Consider the following 18,465-nt stretch of genomic DNA (forward strand, 5'->3'; position numbering starts at 1 on the left):
TAAGAAAGATTGGTAACAATGTTTCTAGGTAGTGGAGACATTGTTAAAAATCTAAAAAAAATGTTCCTTGGTATAAAAATGGACTTTTAAAGGGAAAGAGTTTTATTTGAGGGCACTGGTTTAAGTCACTTTAAAAGGAACATAATTAGGTTAGGATGATAACCCCAGAAAAGGACAAGGATGTGGTGAAAATATGGGAATAGCAGAATGGGACCAGTTATTGCTAGATAAGATTAACAGGGAGGCTGTATACCCTATAAGATATTATAGGATATTAGATCAAAATAGAGAATACCACCACAGTAACAGTTTACATGCATTCAAATTTCTTCTCTATACGTAATATTCAAAAAGAGGCAAAAACAAGGAATGATAGTCCTCATGGTAATAATGGCTTTAAGCTAAAATGGATAAGGGGTAGCACTGTTTATTTAGATCTTTGAAAAAAAAGAAGGAAAAAGCTAATAAAGGCAAATACAGCTTAAGTGGAAGAGCAAAGAAAAACTACAGCTAAATTCTGAACAATGTTAAGTCAGTCTGTGATATATCTGGATCTTTATATGAACAGACAACATTGTAGGCTCAGCAGATTAGAATGTTATAGGTAAGACTGTTTGAGGAAGACAAGAAAGGTGATTCATTCTGTCCCCAACACAAAAACCTGGAAGCTGACCTATTGTATTTAGACAAAAAAATATATGAATTAAGTACCTGACAAAATGGTATATCAACATCATATATGAATGACCACAGTTATAATAAATAAAATCAAGCAACATAAATGTTTTATGAATTAGAAACTATCCACTGACATAGTTTGCTGATACAACCTATAATAAATGAAATGCATATGGTGTTGCACTTGAAAACAGTCTAAGTAGTCTGAATGTTGAGCTATGTCTTGTTTTTTTCCCATTTAGCATTTATAATAATTATGGCTATTCATACAAAATGCCAAGAGACTGTTTGGTTCTTTGACTAATATACCTGGAGTTGCTACAAAACATTTTTATATATACAATTTTATACACACACACACACACACACACACACACACACACACACACACACACACACACACACACACACACATATATATATATATGTGTGTGTGTGTGTGTGTGTGTGTGTGTGTGTGTGTGTGTCTGTGTGTCTGTGTGTCTGTGTATATAGATTCACTTTGTAATCTTGAAATACTGAAATATCGAATTTCAGTATCTCGAGACTATAAAGCTGAAAAATCAAAAACCCGAAACTTTAAAACTGCAAACTTTCAAAGCACGAACGTAACAAAAACAAAATATTACACCACAGAAACATAAATGCACCTACCTGCTGACACTACAAAAAACCAAACCAACACTTACAAACACAACAAAAGTAACACACATACACACACAAACAATCTTCCTACTTATATATACTAACTCTGAGGTTGCACTAAACGCACAAACACATAAAACTCACCACTACACACACTAAAAGCCCTACCCAACACCCTTACAAAAACACCATTTACGTCAAACCCCAGCTAAATCCACAAACTGCACTGCACGTCACGTACGTGAACACATAATGGCAAATGCGACATTTCCGCATTCACTATTCGTAACTGCACTTTCAACTTTATCATCTCGAAATACTGAAATTCGACATTTAAGTATTTTGAGATTATAAACTGTTAAACTGTAACCGTGTGTATATATATATATATATATATATATATATATATATATATATATTGATATATATATATATCTATATATATATATATATATCTATATATATATATATCTATATATATATATATATATATATATATATATATGTACTTTATAAGTTATTGCTGCATGGATTTTGTCACCTGATGAAATGGTGGTGTTTTCTCACTGGTACAGTCTGAATTAGTAATGGTCAAAGTCCATTATGTTTTGTATTTTGATCAAACTCACTGGCAATAACCATTAATTGCCACTAAAATCTTCACAAAAAAGTAATCATAAATGTAAATCAATAGGTTACATTTGCAATTAGGAAAAGCAAAACAAAAAACAGCTTTTTAGATGGGGAATTCGCTCCAGCACCTACAGAAATTAAATACACTAACTCTAGGATTGCACAAACTCAAAAAAGAGCAAAAACCCTTGAATTATATAATAGTTAACATAATGAACTTTGACTGTTATGTAGTTCAACAAACTGTACCAACGATGGGAAGCATGCCAATTTCACCATGAGACAAAATGTGTGCAGGGATAAGTCATATATATATATATATATATATATATATATATATATAGAGAGAGAGAGAGAGAGATGGTTACTTATCTAAATTACCTATGTTAGATTTTTGCTTGATAACCTTTATAATTTCTCCTTTTGCAATTTGGTAGCACTTTGCTATGTTTCTTTTTTTTCTGTTGTGGTTTACATCTCTCTACTGTTTTGATACAATTCATTAATGTAATAGGTCATGTGATTTATAAGAGTATTTAAAATTATAATCCCATTACATGTAAGCTACAAGCACTGAGAAATATGGTGAGTGAGATCATGGTCTGCTGGTATCTGGATGGACCGAATAAAGACATTGTTTTAATTGACTTCTGGGACAGGTGTCTCTGGTGCTTGTTTCACCATGTACCATGGTTTCCAGTGCAGCTATTGCTTGGTGACTTACCATGTACCATGGTTTCCAGTGCATCTGTTGCTTGGTGACTTACCATGTACCATGGTTTCCAGTGCAGCTATTGCTTGGTGATTTACCATGTACCATGGTTTCCAGTGCAGCTATTGCTTGGTGACTTACCATGTGCCATGGTTTACAGTGCAGCTATTGCTTGGTGATTACTCCTTATTGATAAATGGGCCATTTCCTGCAAAACACCCAATTATCACATTTGTTTCCTGGGAAAACTGAACAGTCACTGCGAGAAAACTTTCCGTTACGCAATCACAATTAACCTGAGAAATTAGGACAGTCTTTAATATGCATTACTAACTGACTTCCATTGTCCTGTTTATGCAGAATAGTATCTTACCTGAATTGCAAAACAACTAAAATTTTTGCATTTTTTCTCACTTTAGAAATATGTTGCAAGTCTTATTTAATCCATTTACTGTCTTTTATTTAACAGCCATACTGCCATATAATCAGCATGCTGACAAGTCTTTAGTTTCAATACTTTATCCACTTAAGCAATCAAGTAAAAGTGAGCATTCATACAGTGTAAGTTAGATGCCCCATTCTCTCTCTACAGATATATCAAGAAGCATTGTCTATACATACACAGACATTTTCAAAAGTAGGCACAATTTAAGTGAAACTTTTTAAAACAATTGTCATAAGTACTCTAAACATTTTTTCATTGAGTCATTATGTTACTATCATCAACAGTAGCTGACACTTAAAACACTTATTTATCAATAACTCATTACAAGCAGGGTCAGACTTAGGCATAGCCATACTAGACCACTGCCTAGTGCCATTCTTTTAGGGACATTGTTGCCCATATTTTATTTATTTATTTATTTATTTATAATGTCTCTGGTACACCCATTCAATGTTGCCATGGATATGACACCCTTACTGATTCAATTTAGTGGCTGAATCATTGCTGAAAGCAACTTAGCCAATGGGCTGACATGGATCTTGGAAGTATTACAAACTGATTGATGGTAACAGTAAGGCAAAATAAGTTGTGAACATTTTATTCTGGTCAGTACAGGTACATTGGATCTATGGTTAATCATTGAACGTTCTTTCATCAAACGTCCGATGATCGAAATTTAAACATCAAACAACAGGTGGGTTTCTTCTTGCACTTTTCACCTACTGTAGTGCAACTTAGTTATGGGTATATATAGTTAGTGGGGTAGGGGGGTTTGACACCCCTACATTGTGGGGGGGGGTGGGAATAGCCCCTCACCTGTGTAGGTTGTAAATACTTCAGTGTGTGAGACAGGGAAATGTTGGACAATTAATTTCCCTGTCTCACAGTTTCACTGAAATGAACGTTCAGTGAATGAACATTCAATATTTAGAATTTGATCATCATATGTTCCATGAAAGAACATTCAATGATTAACCATAGATCTCAGGTGCATTACACACATGCGTGGAAATACTGTCAGATTCTTGTGTGTGCTTGTACATGTGTGTGTGTGTGTGTGTGTGTGTGTGTGTGTGTGTGTGTGTGTGTGTGTGTGTGTGTGTGTGTGTGTGTGTGTGTGTGTATTTGTTTGTCCATGTGTGCAAGACAGAAGGAGGCAAGCATGTAAAGAACAAGCAAAAAACTGCACAGAACATAAATCCATTATGGATTTACCTTTCTTGTTATTTATAGTTAATCTTCCTCACAGTCAATCCTCAGAAGTGTGCAGAGAAAAGTACCATAATATGTGTAGGTGCAACATACATATCCACTACATGATCTGGTAACTCCACAGGGAAAAACTCAAACACAATACCCGTAGTACAGAGAACCGACACTCGAGCTGTTGAATACCATTTATTTTAATCCAAACAAATCTGGATTAAAATAAATGGTATTCAACAGCTCGAGTGTCAGGTCTCTGTACTATGGGTATTGTGTTTAGATGCAATGTACAACCTAAGAACAACAAGTTGAAATATATTACTTGATCATTATTTTTTTTAATTTTTCCTCACACTCAAACATCAGATGTAAACAGGTGTTTAATGTTTGGGGTAGGACTTATTTATAATACATAGTTACAATAAAATTGTAAGTGAAAAATAATATAGTATACAAGCATTAACATTTTCAAGTTGGCACTTAGAAGGCATTCTGTGTATGTATGTTTGACAGAGACAAGTTGAAATATATTAGTGTGACCATTTGTTCTTTCAATTTTGACTAAGTTTAATATCAGCAAGGTACCAATAATGTAGCTGTATTTTGGGGGTATGGGAATGCTGTCAAGACATTTATATGTCTGGAAACAATTTAATGAAATATAGGACTATGAATGTTTATTCTACTACCTTCATCCCATTCTAATGCCAATGCATGTGCACAAGTTGGCTATTGACTTGGCAGATGACTATGATGCACAAGGACAGTACCTCTTACACCACATTTCTGTACTGTTGCAGTATTGATAAACACTTTATGTTCTTTACAGCAACTGTTAGCTTATAAATTATTTAGGAACTTCTGGTGTCCATCCATGTCAGGATAGTGTCAGATGTATTCTGGTTATGTATGGTAATTCTTGCAAGGACACTGTTACCATGAAGGCTACAGAGGCATGTTTGTTGTGCAAGTACCCATATTCATTAGACACTTTTTATGTGTTCACAGGGTACAAAACTGATATGGGGACACTTATAATGGCTGAGCACAACAATAGGCTGATGATGATATATGTGCATAGGCTGATAATGATGATGATGATTATAATGAAGATGATGATGATGATGAGACAGAGATACCTGAGTCACAATCTGATAACTTAGTGAAGATGTTTGTCTACATTATGGGTATGGATGCACCCTATTTCAGACCAAATGTATGGCTTCATCCATACTAGGACAAGTAACAGGATAGCATGACAGTTTACCCTGTTACTTGTCCTAGTATGGCTTCATCCATACTAGGACAAGTAACAGGACAGCATGACAGCTTACTGTCTCCTGTGAAAAGGAATCTTCCATGGATCCTGCCACCTTTGATGAGTCTTCTGCAGCTATGGCAGCAGGTTTTCATGCTGTGTTTGAAGCAGGTATACCCACCATTTGTGCAGGTTTGCATAGGGACCTGGCACCGTTGCTTGTCACAGGTCGCCTAAGACATGGAGATGGCTCCCAGTAGCAGTTACGAGATGTAATGTACTATCATTTAGACACAATGTGCTGCAGCCAATGATAGCATGTATGTCATTGCTGTATTATGTGGTATTTGAGGGGACATGGAAGACAGGGGCTCTCTGATGACTAGTCACCTGTTATTTCTAGTAGTATATAGTGCTATCATATCCACCTTCATGTGGAACATTTTCAGTTCCATCACTGTTGCACTCACTGGCAATATTTTCTGAGGTTAGGAAGAACATTTAGAAAAGGGTCATGTAAGGGGGATTCATGGATACACTGTCCTCATCTGCATCTGACATAGACTGCACTACATCACCCCTCTTCTTGAGCATCCACAGCTACCACTCTCCATGGCAGGACACCTGAGATGAGTATCTCCCGTAGCATACCGTCCTTCAGTTGCTCACTTTCCGTTTAAAGGGTATCACAAGCCCTACTTAAAAAACAGTGCACTGGCTGCAAATCACAGACATATAATATCACCCAAACAAACTGTAGGAGACAATTGTGTATGACACAGTATACCCCTTACCCTGGAATGCCTACATCATACCACAATCATATAGTATGACCCCCCCCCCACCACTACATCACAAAGGGTACACATATAACACAGCGCAAAAATCTGCTGGAGACCTTCTTCTCAGAATCATGTGACATGCTTCCATCATTCAGTGTTTGTAGATAAAGGTGTCATTATGTTCCAAATCATCTATGTGCATAATATTGACTGAGTCCCATCTCATTGTATCCTCCTTTCCTCCCTCCTTCCCTCATTCCTGTATGGCAAATGTGAGAATATCTGAAGCGCAGTTTGGCTTGACCCTGTACTGGCCAACATAGTCTGATATTTACATTGCATGCATCATGTTTACTCTATGTGACACTGCACATTGTCACAGTGTGCTGATCTGGGCCTGTAAGATAGGATCATAGTAGGTTACTAGGCTTTTGGCCCTTGGGCCCTTATAAGCCTAGCCAAGAGTTTAGCCCATGTTTAAACAAGTCAGCATCCAAAGCCCCTGTCTAGCAGGGACACATGTGGAATCATAGAAGTGTATTTTCTGTTTCTCATGCAGTTATGCAGGTTGTGCTTAAAAGGGGATAATGAGGTACTCTCTGCTTGATGTGGAGAGGGAGTCTGTTCCACAGACAGGGGAGTCTCTGGGACACAAATCTGTCCCATCAAGAAGTCCTATTGATATCACAGACCAGGTTGAGGTTGCGCATATGGGTTACTTGAGTGGAGCTTGACTGGTGGATATGCAGCAGTCCCATCAAGGAGAGGTCCATGTTCACCTTGTATGCCAGACAAAGGTCACTTCTGAGGAGTTTGTATGAGACTGAGTAGAGGAATCGGGTATTGTAGTGTAGATGTTTGAGGCCCTTGATTCTCCTGGTGAGGAACCTCTGTGATCTCTCCAGCTGCTGTATGTGCTTTGTGAGGTACATGCTGAAAAGGGCATTGTACTCAATAATTGACCTTATAAGGGAAGAATTCAGGGACATCAGCACTTCACCTGTCCACCATGTACTGCACTTGCCATAGTCTTATGGATGTTATGTAGCTGATGATCATTGCTTTTCCATCATATACTTGAAAGATGATGGTGTTGCTGCACCTTTCATGCTGGCCACATGAATGCATGGACTGATTTTTACCAATATGAGGGTTGGCTTTCCTGCCTCCTCACCACCATATAATGGAGCATGCCACATGCTAAGAACGTCTTGCAGGCTGTGGCAGGATCATACTGGAGTGCCCCCTCAGGCATACTGAGGCAGGAAAATTGAGTTCTGAGAAGGGTGAACACATACTCTGTGATGTGAGTTTGTGTTCACATGATTTTATATTGCAGTTTGGTCGTAATTCTTGGATTTTATGTTTATCAAGAATTGCCTACAACAGAGTGTGAACATGTGGGTGTAGTTACTACATATAAAGACAATAGATATGGATCTGTATAGCTTCACATAGAATTATAGAATGTATTTAGCAAGCGGGCCCTGTGACCATTTATACCTTGCCAGCACCAATCTTTAGATCTTAAATCCTTTTCCAAGGAGCAATAGGGCAGTCATACCTGGAGATGGGGTGAAACTATGAACACCTGTTCATTGTCTAATTCCTTCTTAACAGAATATTGTATGACACATTGCTTGATCTAGAGAGGAAGATTGTTACAGAGATGGTGTAATTGTGTGTGACAAATCTGTCTCTCCACTATCATTGTTTATTTGCTGTAGTAGGTTATGATCTCTGGTTCTAGTGTTCGCAGGACTGTTTGATTTGTGGATAAATAAGAGGTACTGGAATGCAGGAACCCTTATGACCCATAAGGCAAGGCACAGATCACCCTAAGAAGTTCATAGGACACCAAAAACAGGGATAAAGTGACCAGCCTGTCTTTTTAAATCAGGAACCTTTGTGGTTCCTCTGATTGCTTGATCTGCTTACTAAGATAGATCCCAAAGGAGGCATTGTATGCAATGAGAGGCCTGATCAGTGCAGAATATAGAGGGGTCAGGACTTATTTTGACCTAGAGAAAATATCCTGTGCCAGAGAGAAGGATTTCATGACCACTGTTGTAAGATGATGGTTACAGGAGAGGTAGTTATGTACCCATGGTACAAGGTCTCATATAACATCTTCATATTGGAGTGGGATATCTCCTGTACTATAAGATAGAGGTAGGGTTTGTTAGCCAATGCAACAACATTGCATTTTTTAACATTTATGTTTTAGCCCATTGTCAGTGCATCATCTAGTAACGTGTAAGTTCACTTTGTAGCTTCTGCATATAAGGAAGGGATTTAACTATAGCAGCCAGTTTACTGTTGTCAGTAAACCTGGCCAGCCTTGTTATGTGACATCACAACTGCTGTGTGCCAGACCTTACAGATTAAGTCAATGGATAACCGCAGGTTGAGTATTTGTAGGAGAGGGTCGACCGGTGCATGTTTAGTACCGTTCAGGAAGCAGTCTGGTATGTTATCAGGTCCCAGCAGAGGATTCTTGCATTTTTTGTTTTGGAAAGCACTTTTAACAAGTTTTTTTTTTTTTGGGATAATATGGGATTTTAGGTCCTTTTGCTGTATGTGGGAGGTTTGGTCTAGATGTCTCTGAGGTAATGTTAGTACCGAATTTGCTTGCCAATATATTTGTGACATATACTGGATAAGAGGAAGCAGTACCATTTTGAATTAGCTCAGAGTAATATTTGGTGTTATTTCTTAACTGGCAGCACCATTTTGAATTGATTTATTTTGTTTAACAATTATTTACCAGGAAAGGCTAACTTGTAAAAAGCCAATTTTCAGGGGACGCCTGGGGAGAAACACTCCAGATTCATGTCTTTGTAACATGGGAGGAAACCAGAGTACCCAAAGAAAACCCACACGAACGCAGGGAGGACATGGAGACTCCACACAGAAGGCAGTCTAGCCGAGAATCAAACTGGAAAACCTCTTGCTGTGAGGCGACAATGCTACCACTGCACCACTGAATGAGGTCAGAGTAATATTTGGTGTTATTTCATAATTGGCAGTGCCATTTTGAATGATTTCAGAGTAATATTTGGTGTTATTTCATAACTTCCTCATGTTATTACAGGAAGATGTGTTAGTATCCTTAGCTGCTGATGCTATACTGAATTCACAGAAAGTCTTAGTTTTGCTGATGGGAATTTTTCAATATCTTGGATAATATTTTATGTTAACATTAACTTGTGAGTTTTTAGTTTTGCTATACATTCTTATGAGCTTCTTTTTTTTGTCCAGCTTGGACTGCCCTTTCCTTTAACTTTTTGTTTAGTTTTGTAGAAAATGACACATTTATACAGTTTTCTAGGTGAGTGTGTTGAATCTGTCTACACAACTGTATTCATTTTTGTAGGATACGTATGCTTGAATTTAGAGTTCATCTTAGAATTCTAGGAAGTTTATGCATTTGCTATCTTTGAATATTGTGATATTTGCCTCAGCTGATTTAAGGATTTTGAAAGGGAAGGTTATCAAACTGTGGTCAGATTTGACTTGATACTGGTATACCTGTGGGATAGTACACATAGCTGCCACATTTGTAAGGACCTTATCGAGAACATTTTGTCCTTTAGTGGACTCTTTGACTATTTGATCCAGGGAATTCTTATTTATGAAATTGAAGACTTTTTGGGCACACCCTACATTAGAGTTATAGGTCTCCCAATTTATCAAAGGATAGTTAAAGCCACCCAGGCTGATGGAGTTTTTGTGTATATGAAGTCCATATGATGTATATAAAAACTGGATATGGTTCAGAGGTGTCCCCAAAGAGGTTCTGTAACATGATAGCTGGTTTTGTTTAAGCTGAGTTGCATCTCAAATAGTTTAGTTTGTGAGTCTCTGGAAATATGCTTTGAAGTAATGTGGTCTTTAACAAATATAGATACTCCACAACAATTTCCTTAAATCCCAAGGACACTTTAATGTCGTATGTAACTCTGATAGGAGTAGATGGCCTATGTGAAGAGGTACACTACTTATATGTGGTTAGATGTTAGCCAATGATATGAAGGCAGCAAATGTTCTAGATTTCTAGAGGCTGATGTGCTCAGAAAAAACTCAATTATGCATTTATTTCAAGCACAACAGGAGCTGCCAGTAGGGTAGATTTTTGATTAATTACCACAAATCTCCTGGGACACATATTGGAAGTGAAACATTAATGAACTTTTTCAGACCAAAGCACAATAGTTTTAGCCCTGGGAGAAATATTGGATAGTAATGGGTGAAGAATGGACCCTTATTTCTTAGAGATAACAGTTAGTTGAAAAAATTGGGGAAATGGGCAAGGAGGTTCTGGGGTGAAGGCCAAGACAGTCCATATCCATGGGCGCATATTGTGAATATTTTAAGGTAAAGCTATGGCAATGAAAAACTATGCTGTATAAGGAGGGTGGAAGGGAAACACAGAAGGAGCTAAGGGATTTGGGAAGTTCATTGGGTATAAAGCAGAGGGAATATAAGCAGAGAAATCATAGCAGGAAGTTCTTCTGCAGCAAATGAAGCAGCTTAGATCAGAGATTAGGCAGATAACCTTCTTAGGAATGCATAACTAATGGAGGAGGTACGCCAATTCCTGCTGAGCTAAGGGAATTATATCGCCAAATTTCTTAGCCAACAGGCTGAAGAAGAGAGCATAGGGATTTTTACCAACCCCATACGTTTATGGAAGGGCCAAACACTATAGATCCACAGCAAATTAACCTGATCATGAGTGGAAATCTGATAGGGAATATGGGGGAAGAAGATACAACTGTGGAAGAGATGAACTTGCTCATGGAAGATATAAACACAGACAGTATGTGACATTATAAGGAACACGTTTTGAGCAAAGAAATAATGGAGGTTGACATACTAAAGGCAATTAAACAGCTTCATATTGGTAAAGCACCAGGGCCAAATGGGTTGACAGCAGAACTTTATAAGATTTTTGACAGAGAAATGGCAAGGTGGTTGCTCAAACTTTAAGAATAGGCAGAGGCTAAGGAAAAGTTTTCTGGTAATAGTTTGATGGCAGATATTATTTTTGTATAATGAGGGGACCTGGGCAACCATAGACCAATATGTCTAATGAATAAAGAAAGTAAGATATTTGAAAAACTAACAGCTGAGAGGTTAGTGAAGGTGATACCACAGATACTCTCATGTTCTCAATAGGGATTTGTGAAGAGAAAGTGAGGACCAGAAGAGAAGAAGGGAAGAGAAGGGCTAGAGCCCACTGGCTTGAAGGAGCCTACTGTTCGGGGAGCTGACACAAACTTACATTTCTTCTTTAAGGAAACATGCAGATTATGTCCATAGTAGTGTTTGTGTATGTGCATGCACACTGGAATATTAGAATGGGTATGAAGATTTGTTGTTTTATTTGCCTGTAATAGCATCTGGGCATGTGGTGATACAGAGTTGCTGTTCCAGTCAAAAGCAGAGGATTTTTTATGGAGAATTACAAGTGGCAGCCAGCACAGAGCAGATGTGTGTGTGTGTGTGTGTGTGTGTGTGTGTGTGTGTGTGTGTGTGTGTGTGTGTGTGTGTGTGTGTGTGAGTGTGTTTTTAAATGCCACAGTTAGGGTTGGCAGCAGTGCCAGATTAGAACTAGGTGATCTAGGAAGTCACCTAAGGCCCACTGACTGGGAGAGTTCCCCTGCTGGGTGGGTGGGTGGGGGCCTGCTGATGAGGGAGTTGCCACAACATTTGGTTTTTAATTAAAAAAAATATTTTTAAGGCCATTTGTTCTTCTTTAAGGGAATGAACGCCCTTTGGCCTTTGCGTCTGTATGTCATTGCATGCATCAATGCACACACCTGTTTTCCATGTCTGCCTACAGAGAATTTAAGCATAATGAACATTCCTGCCTGCCAGTACAAATGATTGAATATATCTGTCTGCCATTTAAGGTACTAACAACTGATTGACTGAATCCTTCACTGTGTGTGTGTGTGTGTGTGTGTGTGTGTGTAAAATACCCTCGTTAGAGATGACCGATTAGTTAGCTCAGGCTCAAACCCTGTACTTTAGTTGTAGGGGACAAGAGCATGCATCCTCTGCACCAACTACCAGAGTACTCAAAGTGTATTCTCAGTGAATTGTGAGCTTCGGTATATTTTCAAAGAATAGTGAGCTTCAGTGCATTTTCAAGAAATTGTAAGCTTCAGAATAAGAAAAGTCTCTTGCAGGTCATTCAAGTCTGTTTCAATGTGCAAATGTTTTGTTTAGCAAATGGTCATCACTGATTTTGCTATAGAGTTGGAAAGTGGTGGCAGTAGCACAACAAGTAGCATATTTTTTTTTATGCAGAAGGCTGAGAGTTCTACTCCCACACCACATCAGATGGATTGCTGATACTGTGTTGTACTTTAAAGGGGGGGGGTAGGGATGCTGCAATCCTGAACATGTCCTCTTTTGAATGTGATGCCTATTAACTATGAACCTATCAGTTTGCAATCCGTTCCCTATTGTAATAGTACCAGCTCACCTTTTTTTTGTTTGTTTGTTCTTAATGTAACCTAGGCAATTTATTCTTGAAGAGCAACAGGTACTGAATTTGTAGATGAAACACTGAAATATAAAGATGTTTGCTAGCAGCAACCTCTTCAATAGTCGTAGATCTCTTTAATTTGAATTATTTAGATTACCCTTATTTTGTAAAGATTGTGCATATTGACTGATACTGAGTGGCCCTTTATGGCTGAAATGTTTGACATGGGCAGTTTTGTCATTATTATCTCATATGTTTGTTACTGGAAAAATGTTCAAAACTACAAATTAAAAAAACCACTGTAACAAGTGGTGCTGTATTATACAAGGAATATAATTTAATACAATCAGGAAGGTGATGCAAAGAACACATGCGTGTCTGCAAAATAGGCACTTTCTGGGCCAGTCGGACTTTCTCAGTAAACAAATGTCAAATAAATAAATGAATTTCATTCTAGACTCTCTTTTACTGTACGTTTACTTTTGTAGGACTGGGATTATTCATTTAGTGGCAGTAGGTATTTGCCTTGTCTATCTGAGTTGGGAAACACACAACAGGGCTCTAAGTGTAGTTGTTTTATTGGCCAGAGGGCTCAGTAGTCTGTTTTCTATTATTTCCAATGATGGTATAAATTTGACACATTTGCATGGAGCTGCTCGATGGAAACATACAGATGGAAACATTTAGAAATGTTACTTATTTTCACTATAGTGTGAAAGTTTCCGTACTATGTATGGTTTTTTTTTTTTTTTTGCAATTCTTTAAAGTTTAGAATTGCATTTTTCAAACTCGTGTAAGGGCTGCTGTTCTGCACTGAAATACATTGTATCTAGTGTTTCTTAGTTAGTATTAGGCATCTGTTTGTGGTTCCTTAACTCCTGGGCTTCACACCAGTCATTTTACATCAGAAGGGTCAAAGTCTGCACACTTGTGGCAGGAAAGGGCTGATTTCACCTATCTGAGCTGGAAATTGCTGGCAGAAAGCTCATCATATGTTTACCTGATTGGCCTTAGGGCACTTTTTTATCGTATATAAGCCTCACATTTGCACAATTCTTGTCTCATTTATCCAGAGCTACTCACCGCTTGGGAACAACGCCACAGATTTTGCTAACATCTGGAGCCATCCTTGTCAAGACAAATGAAACCAGGTATCATTTTACTCTTGCATTGTTTATTTTCATTATACTGTGAAAGTTTGCTCTGCCATTTATTGTCTTTTTTTTCACTTCTTTAAAGTTTAAAGTTGCATTTTCAAACTGCTATAAAGTCTGCTGTTCTGCACGGAAATATATTGTATCAAGTATTTCTTTTTTAGTGTTTCTTAGTTAGTATTAGGCATCTGTCTGTGGTTCATTAACACCTGGGCTCCAAACCAATCATTTTACATTAAGAGGGTCAGAGTTTGCACTCTTGTCACAGGAGAGGGTTGATTTCACCTGTCTGAGCTAGGAACTGCTGGTCGAAAGCTCACTGTGTGATTACCTGAATGGCCTTAGGGCATAGTTAGAGTAGCACTTGCTTTTTATTTTCTAATCATATATAAGCTTTGCATTTGTACAAAGCTGCTCTTCATATGGTGGTGGTTACTGGTGCCTAGTATAGACAGAATCACCAGAAAATTGAAATTTTCCCATTAAAAACCACCTTCATGTTACATATGTGACAACTTGTTTGGGCAGTGAACAAAATGTACTCATTTAGTTAGGACAATTTAGGTCTACCTTACCTTATTATAGCATTCAGGATGATCATTGCTCAGAGACAATCCGGTTTGGGCACTGGGCAACATTGCTGGTTAGGTTAACAGCAGATTACACTAACTAAGAACCCTTCCCTAGTCCAGTTACAAAAATTCTCCACTGCTATCACTTGTAAGTACACATTAAGACTTGCAACCATGGATGGGCACTTTCCTGCTATCTCAGCATTCAGATTAGTGGATGTGGGCATCCTAAGGCAATGTAGCAATTGCCTTATGTACACTGACAACCACTTAATCTTGAATAAACAAATACAGTATGCGAGAGATGTAGTTACACATTGACACTGGAGGCTAGACTCACACATGCAGACTAGACTCACACATGCAGACACAAAAAGCAGTAAACAAGATGCCAGTGACTCACATGCATTAATCACCAGACCCACAAAGAACCACAAAGATAGACCCACATATGCGGAGGTGCTCACATGTAACTTACCCAAACCTCAAACTCTGTATGTACACAGACAAGACAATTCCCATCACAACACATAAAACTGGATCGCATTAGGTCTCAACTACCACGCCCATAATGTGAAACACTCCACAACCCAATATTGTGATCATAGGAGACTCCATTGTCAGTTACACTGATGTCCCTCTTACCAGACTGAATAAGGAGAAGGTTACAGTTAATTGCCTGTCAGGGGCTGGGATCCACCAGATCCCATAAGCACTCAATTCACCTACCCCTAAGTACCACTATGACACAGTCATAGTCCATGTGTGCATGAATGACCTGAGACATAACTCCTTGGATTGTATGAAGACAGACATTGATTAAGTTCTCAGAATATGTCTCACAGGCAGGTATAAGTACTTTTGGTGCAGTGGTGCAGTGGTAGTGTTGTCACCTCACAGCAAGAGGTTCTCTGGTTTGATTCTCTGCTGGAGTGCCTTCTGTGCAGAGTCTACATGTCCACCCTGCATTCTTTCATATGTAGGTACTAGGCTATCGGCCCTGGGGCCTATATAAGCTTAGCCAAAAAGGTTCCCTGGCTTTCGCCACCCAAGAAAATTGTTTTCCTGTGCCCCTGCCAAGCAGTGCTGTGGAAGTGATCCCCAGGATGAATTTTCTATTTCCCATCCAGTCGTCAAGGTATTTCTTAAAGAGGGCCAATGAGGAGCTTTGCTTGATTTGAATGGGTAGTTTGTTCCAGAGTTTGGGAAGTCTCTGGGACAGGAATCTATCTCTTCAGCATGTTCTGTTTATTGTGGTGACAAGGTTTAGGTCCCTAGAGTGTGTGGGTTGGATAGATTGGGATTTCTTTAAGTGTAGCATGTCCAGCAGCTCTGGATTTGACATAGCTTTGTATGGTAGGCAGAGATCATCTCTGAGTAGGTGATATGCGACGGAGTAAAGTTGGAATTTTTTGAGATGGTCTGTGTATGGCATCTGTTTGAAGCCGGTAACCCTCTTAGTGAGGTATTTCTGTGGCCTTTCCAATTGTTGTAGGTGTCTTGTGAGATACATGCCAAAAGGGGCATTGTACTCTATAATGAGTCTGATGAGAGATGAGTAGAGAGGAACAATGACCTCCTTTTTTCTAGAGGAGAACCCTTTTGTGATGAGGTGTGCCACATAGAAGGATTTCCTGACTACTGTGGTGATGTGGTTATCAAAAGAGAAACTACTGTCCACTTGTGTCCCAAGGTCTTTTATCAGTGTTTAGTGAGCTACCGCCTATGTGGTAGTTCATGGGTACCAAGTTTTTCCCAAAGGGGATGACAATGCACTTCTTGGCATTGAGCTTGAGGCCATGACCTTGACACCAAGCATCTGTCTCTGTGAGGCCCTTTTGTAGAATGTCTACATCATTAGGTGATTCTATTATGGCTCCCAGTTTGCAGTCATTTGCGAACTTTGTTAGCCAAAGACCTTCTGTGTTGGTCTGCACTTCAGAGAAGTAGATGCCAAACAGGAGAGGACCCGGGACTGTACCCTGCGGTTCTCCACTCGTCACTGGTCTGAAGTCGGACTTGGAGTTGGCTACTTTTACTATGTGGTTCTGTCAGTGAGCCAGTTGGCCACCCATCTTGTGACATAGGGATTTATGCCCAGTTTAGTGAGTTTATCTATAATTTCAGAGTGGGGGATGTTATTGAAAGCCTTGGTGAGGTCAAGATAGGCTGTGTGCACTACCTTGCCCTCGTCTATGGCTCGAGTGACTGCTTCAAAAAGTCAATCAGGTTTAGTAGACATGATTTACCTTTTACAAACCCAAACTGAGTGGGGTACAGGGTTTGGAGGTTACCTATGCCTTTGTTTATAAACTCCAATATGATGCGTTCCCTGGCTTTGCAGACCAGGCTCGTCAGGTTAATGGAGCTGTAGTTTCTGGGGTCCATGGTGGCACCCCATGTGTGGAGTGGGTTAACCATTGCTGTGTGCCATTCAGCAGGCACATAGCCTGAGGTGAGGTTATGATTGAACATAGCACTTAGGTGGGGTGCCAGTTCATTCTGTAGTTCATGCAGTACGCAGCCTGGGATGTTGTCTGGTCCCATGGATGTTGTGTTATTGGCTTTGGAGAGTGCGGTCTTTATTTATTCATCCATGAATACAGGGGCTTTGCATAATTTTGGTATTAAGATAGGCCCTTTGGAGGGTGAGAGGGGGATAAAGGTAGCACTGAACCTATCTGCCAGGATGTTGGCAATATCAGTTAGTTCTGCATATTTAGTGCCATTGTGCTGTAGCTCAGAGCAGATCTGAGTGTTGCCATTGAGATTATTGACATAGCTGCAGAATGCTTTGTGGTTGTCTTTGGAATCACTGGCAATTTTTATTTTCATAACTGGCTTTGGAGGATTTTTTGAGGGATCTCAGCTTCCTGCTGAGGCTGGCCAGGGAGTTCCTCCAATCTTGGGATTTTACTTTTTTGCAACAGCTTCTTCCTTCTGTTGTAGAGTTTGTTTATGGCAGGGGACCACCAGATTGACTTCATTTTTTTGGAGGATAGCGTCTTGGTTCTGTTGGAGATGGCACGGTCCATGCATTATGTGCTTATACAGTGCATTTGTGTAAGATTCAGCATGGATGTCATGAAGTTTGCCACTTCTATCTTAAAAAGCATGAAGTTGGCTTTGGAGTAGTTTTTGACGGTGGTTTCCTTAATTGGGGGGTGGGGGGGATATGGATGTCTAGGGTGATTAGCTTGTGGTCGGATCTGACCAGCAAGGAGTTGACCTCTGGCATGGAACACCGGTTACCCATACTGTTAATGACCAGGTCCAGGATATTGCAGCCCCTGGCGGGGGTGTGGACAAGCTGATCCAAGGCGTTGGAATTTATGAATTCCAGAAAACGTTGAGCGAATGATTTGGTACATGAGTAGTTTTCCCAGTTGATGGTGGGGTAGTTGAAATCACCCATAATTAAGTTATTGGGTTGTACCTTAATATTTTCCAGTATCTTAAGAAATGAAGAGTGGGAATCCTGGAGCATGGGGGGGGGGATCTGTAACAAGCTACAAGCTGGATTGCAGTCTTGCCCAGTGTTAGTTGCACTTGAATAATTTTGGATGCATTATATTGAGCAACAAGCCTGGAGGTGTGGATATCCTTAATGAATATGGATGCGCCTCCACCTTTAGTGTTTCAGTCCAGGTTAGGTGGACTGTTTGGGTACTCCGGTTTCTCCCACTTTACAAAGACATGCATCTGGAGCATTTCTCCCTGGGCCTTTGCTGAAACTTGGCTTTGTTCCAAGTCGGACTTTCCTGGTTTACAAATATTAAATAAATAAATAAATAAATAAGCCAAGCTCTGAGCAACATTCTCCTGTCTCCATGGATGATGCCACAATACCAGCAGACAACGATCGACTTTAACAATTGGCT

Source organism: Protopterus annectens, chromosome 4.part0 (genome assembly GCF_019279795.1).
Source record: "Protopterus annectens isolate FY-2018-M chromosome 4.part0, PAN1.0, whole genome shotgun sequence".
Taxonomy (NCBI): Eukaryota; Metazoa; Chordata; order Ceratodontiformes; family Protopteridae; genus Protopterus; species Protopterus annectens.